Raw genomic sequence first — 6247 nt, 5'->3', positions numbered from 1 at the left:
GCACTCCAGCCTAGGTGACAGAGCAAGACTCTGTCTCAAAAAAAAAAGAAGAGAGGGCCGGGCATGGTGGCTTACGCCTGTAATCCCAGCACTTTGGGAGGCTGAGACGGGCGGATCATCTGAGGTCAGGATCGAGATCAGCCTGGCCAACATGGTGAAACCCCTGTCTCTACTAAAAAAAATACAAAAATTAGCCGGGCGTGGTGGCATGTGCCTGTAATCCCAGCTACTCAGGAAGCTGAGGCTGGAAAATCGCTTGAACCCGGGAGGCGGAGGTTGCAGTGAGCTGAGATCGCGCCACTGCACTCCAGCCTGGGCAACAGAGCAAGACTCTTTTTTTTCTAGAGACAAAGAAGAGAGAACTTGTGCTGAAGCCTACGGTCCAGAGAGTGCAGGGAGAGTGCAGGGTTTTTGAGGAGAGAAAGGATGTCGAGTGGGGTTGGACTTGGTGGCTGGGATGTGGAAGGGCAGTTTGGGGAGCACAGGTGGAAACGGAGAGGCGAGCATGGCCTGTGCTCACAGGGGCTCCTAAGGCATGGCGTGAAGTTTGAGTGGGATCTGGAGGGCCATCTGCGGGTAGAGGGCCTGAAGGATTTTAAGTAGGGGAATGACATGGTCAGACTCAGGATTGCACTGCGACTAATGGCTTGGAAAGGGGCATAGCTGGGTTGGCAGTGTAGGGAGGGAGCCTGGGGACCAGAAACCCTCTCCAGGCTGTTACAGAAAGCGGGTGGTGTCCTGGCTGGAGTCGCAGCGGTGCGAGTGGAGAATAGAGGTCGACGCATCCAGACATAAAGAGAAGATTGACGGTTTAGGGACTGGTTATTTTATTTTATTTTTTTTGAGACTGAGTCTTGCTCTGTCGCCCAGGCTGGAGTGCAGTGGCATTATCTTGGCTTACTGCAGTCTCTGCCTCCCGGGTTCAAGCGATTCTCCTGCCTCAGCCTCCCAAGTAACTGGAATTATAGGCGCGTGCCATCATGCCCAGCTAATTTTTGTATTTTTAGTAGAGACAGGGTTTCACTATGTTGGTCAGGCTGGTCTGGAACTCCCGACCTCAGGTGATCCACCCGCCTCGGCCTCCCAAAGTGCTGGGATTACAGGAGTGAACCACCACGCCCGGCACCACCTCTTTTTTTTTTTTTTTTTTTTTAATTTTGGATACAGAGTCTCGCTCTGTCGCCCAAGCTGGAGTTCAATGGCTTGATCACGGCTTACTGCAGCCTCGACCTCCTGGGCTCAAACAATCCTCCTACCTCAGCCTCCTGAGTAGCTGGGACTACAGGGGTGCACCACGACACCTGGCTAATTTTTGCATTTTTTATAGAGACAGGGTGTTGCTTTGTTGCCCAGGCTGGTCTTGAACTCCTGGCCTCAAGTGATCCTCCCACCTCTGCCTCCCAAAGTGCCAGGATTGCAAGCGTGAGCCACTGCCCCTGGCCAATACCCCTTCTTTTATAGTTATGAGCTAGAGGCAGCAAGTGACTTGGTCAAGGTCCCGCAGTGGGCACCCGACACCCATGCTCTCGCTGTTTCCTAGCTCTGCGGAGCGTTCTTGTCTCAGCATGGGTGACCTTTTGGGCAATCCTGGTATGGGAGGGGGAAGGAAGGTACTATCTGTTCTTCCAGGCCAACCACAGACCTTGAGAGAGCCACAATAAACGCTGTGTTTGTTTGATAAAGCAGTTGGCTTTTGGTCTGGCAGGAGAAAGAGCTGGAACAGGTGTGGCAAGAGCGGGCAGCCTGCGGCACCTCTGTGGGAGGTGGGTGAGACAGCCCCAGGGCCTGGCAGGGGGGCTCCAGGGCTGTGAGTTTTGAAGAAACCTAGGGACTTTCTCAGCCGTCTCTCTCATGTGGCACCACCCCAGGGCCTGGCAGGGGGGCTTCGGGGATGTGGAGTTTGAAGAAACCTAGGGACTTTCTCACGACCTAGCCATCTCCCACCCGTGGCAATCTCTCTCATGTGGCATCACCCCAGGGCCTGGCAGCGCGCTCCAGGGCTGTGGAGTTTGAAAATCCCAGGGACAGCCAGGCACGGTGGCTCACGCCTGTAATCCCAGCACTTTGGGAGGCCGAGGTGGGCAGATCACCTGAGGTCAGGAGTTCAAGACCATCCTGGCAAACATGGTGAAACCCTGTCCCTACTAAAAATACAAAAATTAGCTGGGTGCAGTGACAGGCGCCTGTAATCCCAGCTACTTGGGGGGCTGAGGCAGGAGAATCGCTTGAACCCAGGAGGCAGAGTTTGCAGTGAGTGGAGATCGCGCCATTGCTCTCCAGTCTGGGAGACAGAGCGAGATTCTGTCTCGAAAAAAGAAAAAAAAAGGCCGGGCGCAGTGGCTCATGCCTGTAATCCCAGCACTTTGGGAGGCCAAGGTGGGTGGATCATGAGGTCAGGAGATCGAGACCATCCTGGCTAACATGGTGAAACTCCATCTCTACTAAAAAAAATACAAACAATTAGCCAGGCGTGGTGGTGGACGCCTGTAGAACCAGCTACTCGGGAGGCTGAGGCAGGAGAATGGTGTGAACCTGGGAGGCGGAGCTTGCAGTGAGCCGAGATCGCGTCACTGCACTCCAGCCTGGGCGACAGAGCAAGACTCCGTCTAAAAAATAAATAAAAACAAAAACAAAAACAAAACAGAAAATCCCAGGGACTTTCTCACGATCCACCCAACACTCTCATGTTCCCAGGCCCCTACCTGACGGAATACACCAAAATCTTTTTTTTTTTTTTTCTGAGATGGAGTCTCGCTACCTCATCCAGGGTGGAGTGCAGTGGTGCGATCTCGGCTCACTGCAACCTCCGCTTTCTGGGTTCAAGAAATTCTCCTGCCTCAGTCTCCCAAGTAGCTGAGGTTACAGTTGTAAGCCACTGCACCTGGCTGTGAGCCACCACGTCCGGCCCAAAATCTTAACAATACAAACTCACATTAATTGAACTCCTACTGTATACATAGCACTATGCCATGTGCTTTTTGTGCAGACAGGCATGTCTTCATTCCACAGATATTTCTGACCAGCCTCCTTGTGCCAGCCCTCTCTGGGTGCTACAGACAGAGAAACAGCTCAAGACACTGTCCATGACCTTGGGAGATGACTTTCTGGTAGAGAAGTCTAACAAGAAACAAAACAACAATTGGCCAGGCTTGATGGCTCACACCTGTAATCCCAGCACTTTGGGAGGCTGAGGCGGGCAGATCACTTGAGGCCAGGAGTTTGAGACCAGCCTGGCCAACATAGTGAAATCCCATCTCTACTAAAAACACAAATTATTATCTGGGCACGGTGGTTCACACCTGTAATCCCAGCTACTTGGGAGGCTAAGGCAGGAGAATCGCTTGAACCTGGGAGGTGGAGGTTGCAGAGTGAGACTCTGTCCCCCGCCCCCAAAAAAAAGAAAGGAAAAGAAAAGAAAGGGCCAAGCACGGTGGCTCATGCCTGTAATCCCAGCACTTTGGGAGGCTGAGGTGGGCGGATCACAAGGTCAGGAGTTTGAGACCAGCCTGGCCAATATGGTGAAACCCCGTCTCTACTAAAAATACAAAAATTAGCCAGGCGTGGTGGCATGTACCTGTAGTCCCAGCTACTCAGGAGGCTGAGGCAGAAGAATCACTTGAACCCTGGAGCTGGAGGTTGCAGTGAGCCGAGATCGAGCCACTGTACTCCAGCCTGGGCGACAGAGCGAGACTCTGTCTAAAAAACAAAAAAGAAACAAAACAACAATATACAGTGGCATAGTAGGTGCCGTGACAAGGCTACATGGGAACCCAAAGGATGGCCCAGTTAAGCCTCAACACAGCCCAGTGTTATTATCATACCCATTTTGTAGATGAGGAAACTGAGGTTCAAAGGAGTAAACTCCACTGTTTACCTGGTCAGTTTGGTTTTGGCCAATTTTCCTCTTCAGGGGATAAGGATAAAGATGGGGACGGAAAAGACAAGTTAGAGGGGCTCTCATGGATCAGCCAGTTTCAGCCTCTTTGTTGAAATGATGGGGAAACTGCTGGGTGTGGTGGCTCATGCCTGTAATCCCAGCAGTTTGGGAGGCAGAGGCGGGAGGATCACTTGAGGCCAGGAGTTTAAGACCAGCTTGGGCAACATTGCGAGACCTCATCTCTATTGAAAAAAAAAAAAAAAATTAGCCAGGTGTGGTGGCACCCGCCTGTGGTCCCAGCCATTTGGAAGGCTGAGGTGGGACGAATGCCAGAGCCCAGGAGGTAGAGGCTGTAGTGAGCCATAATCATGTCATTGTGCTCCAGCCTGGGCAATGGAGTGAGACCCTGTCTCAAAAACAACAGCAACAACAACAAAAAAGAAATGATGGGAGGTTGGGTGCAGTGGCTCACACCTGTAATCCCAGCACTTTGGGAGGCTGAGGTGGGAGGATCACTTGAGGTCAGGAATTCGAGACCAGCCTGGCCAACGTGGTGAAACTCCATCTATACTAAAAATACAAAAAATTAGCCAGGTATGGTGGTGCATGCCTGTAATTCCAGCTACTTGGGAGGCTGAGGCACGAGAATCGCTTGGACCTGGGAGACGGAGGTTGCAGTGAGCTGAGATTGCGCCACAGCACTCCAGCCTGAGCAACAGAGTGAGATTCTGTCTCAAAAAAACAAACAAACAAAAAAAAAACCAGACCTGGAAGGGGAAGGGATTTTCTTGGAGCCACACAGGAAAGCAGTGGCCAGGCTGGACCTAGAGTGATCAGGTTTCCTGACTCCCCCCTGGGGTGTGTTTCCTGATGCCAAATGCCTTTCTCTTCTCTGGTTGTTGGAAGATTTCCTGGAACCCCTTACCTGGGACCCTGCTCAGCTGTGGTCTGTGTGTTACCAGCTCCACCATCTCCGCTTAGGCCTTAGACTCCAGAAAGGATTAAAAAAAGAAGTTAGGATGGACCTGAAGCCAGACACAGATGCGTGTGCACATGGGGAAGGCTGTAGGATGGAGTAGGACACCTCCCTTCCCCCATCCCTCCCCCAGGAGGCCCCAGGGGTGCCCAGGTGTTGGGAGAGACCGGGGGAGACTCTGAGGCCTGGGAGCCCTGCCATCGGGGATTGGATCTGCCTCCCTTCTCTGCCACATCCCCCTGGCTTGGGGGTGCTGGGGTGGGCTAAGGAGGCAGGCGAGACCCGGGCCTCACAGTGTAGCCAGGAGGGATGGCATCCAGGCTGCTCTCTTGAAGCTGATGGTAAATGAATAACCCTGCCCCTGCCTCCGCAGCTCCCTGGCTCTCCTGGCCAGGGACTGCTGGGGGTGGAGGCAGATGCAACCCCTTGGTCCTCTGCCTGTGCCTGCAAATCCCATCCCAGACAGGCCCAGAGAAACCTCCTCTCGGTTCCCTCCGCTTCATCTCCTATCGCTAAGCCCCTTCATTGTCTAAGGTGACCTCATTCTCCCATCCTTTCCTCTCACTAAGCCCAGCCTCTTCACTGAGCCCCATCCCATCTCTAAGCCCCCTTCCCTCTTGGAGCCCTTCCCCTTGCTGAGCCCCACCCCTTTTCCAGTCCCATCCTTTCATCTTCATTCCCTCCCTCCCTCTCTGTCTTTCTTTCCCTCTCTTTCCCTCACTTCTACCCTCCCTCCCTCTATCTCTCCCTCTTCCTCCCTCCCTCCCTTTCTTTCCTTCTTTCTTTCTTTTCTTTTCTTTCTTTCTTTCTTTCTTTCCTTCCTTCCTTTCTTTTTCTTTTTTCTTTCCTCCCTTTCTTTCTTTCTCTCTCTCTTTCTTCCTTTCTTTCCTCTTTCTCTCTCTTTTCCTCCCTCCCTTTCTCCTTTCCTTTCTCCCTTCCTCTCTTTCTCTTCTTTCTTTCTTTCCTTCCTTTCTTTTTCTTTTTTCTTTCCTCCCTTTCTTTCTTTCCCTTTCTTTCTTTCTCTCTCTCTTTCTTCCTTTCTTTCCTCTTTCTCTCTCTTTTCCTCCCTCCCTTTCTCCTTTCCTTTCTCCCTTCCTCTCTTTCTCTTCTTTCTTTCTTTCTTTCTTTCCTTCCTTCCTTTCTTTTTCTTTTTTCTTTCCTCCCTTTCTTTCTTTCCCTTTCTTTCTTTCTCTCTCTCTTTCTTCCTTTCTTTCCTCTTTCTCTCTCTTTTCCTCCCTCCCTTTCTCCTTTCCTTTCTCCCTTCCTCTCTTTCTCTTCTTTCTTTCTTTCTTTCTTTCTTTCTCTTTCTCTCCCTCCCCATCTTTCTTTTTCTCTCTCTTTTTCTTTTCCTTTCCTTCCTTCCTCTCTCACTTTCACTCTCTTCTCTCTCGACC

This window comes from Pongo abelii, chromosome 6, assembly GCF_028885655.2.
Source record: "Pongo abelii isolate AG06213 chromosome 6, NHGRI_mPonAbe1-v2.0_pri, whole genome shotgun sequence".
Lineage (NCBI taxonomy): Eukaryota > Metazoa > Chordata > Mammalia > Primates > Hominidae > Pongo > Pongo abelii.
The sequence above is the reverse complement of the archived record's forward strand: the minus strand, read 5'-3'. Positions refer to the sequence as shown.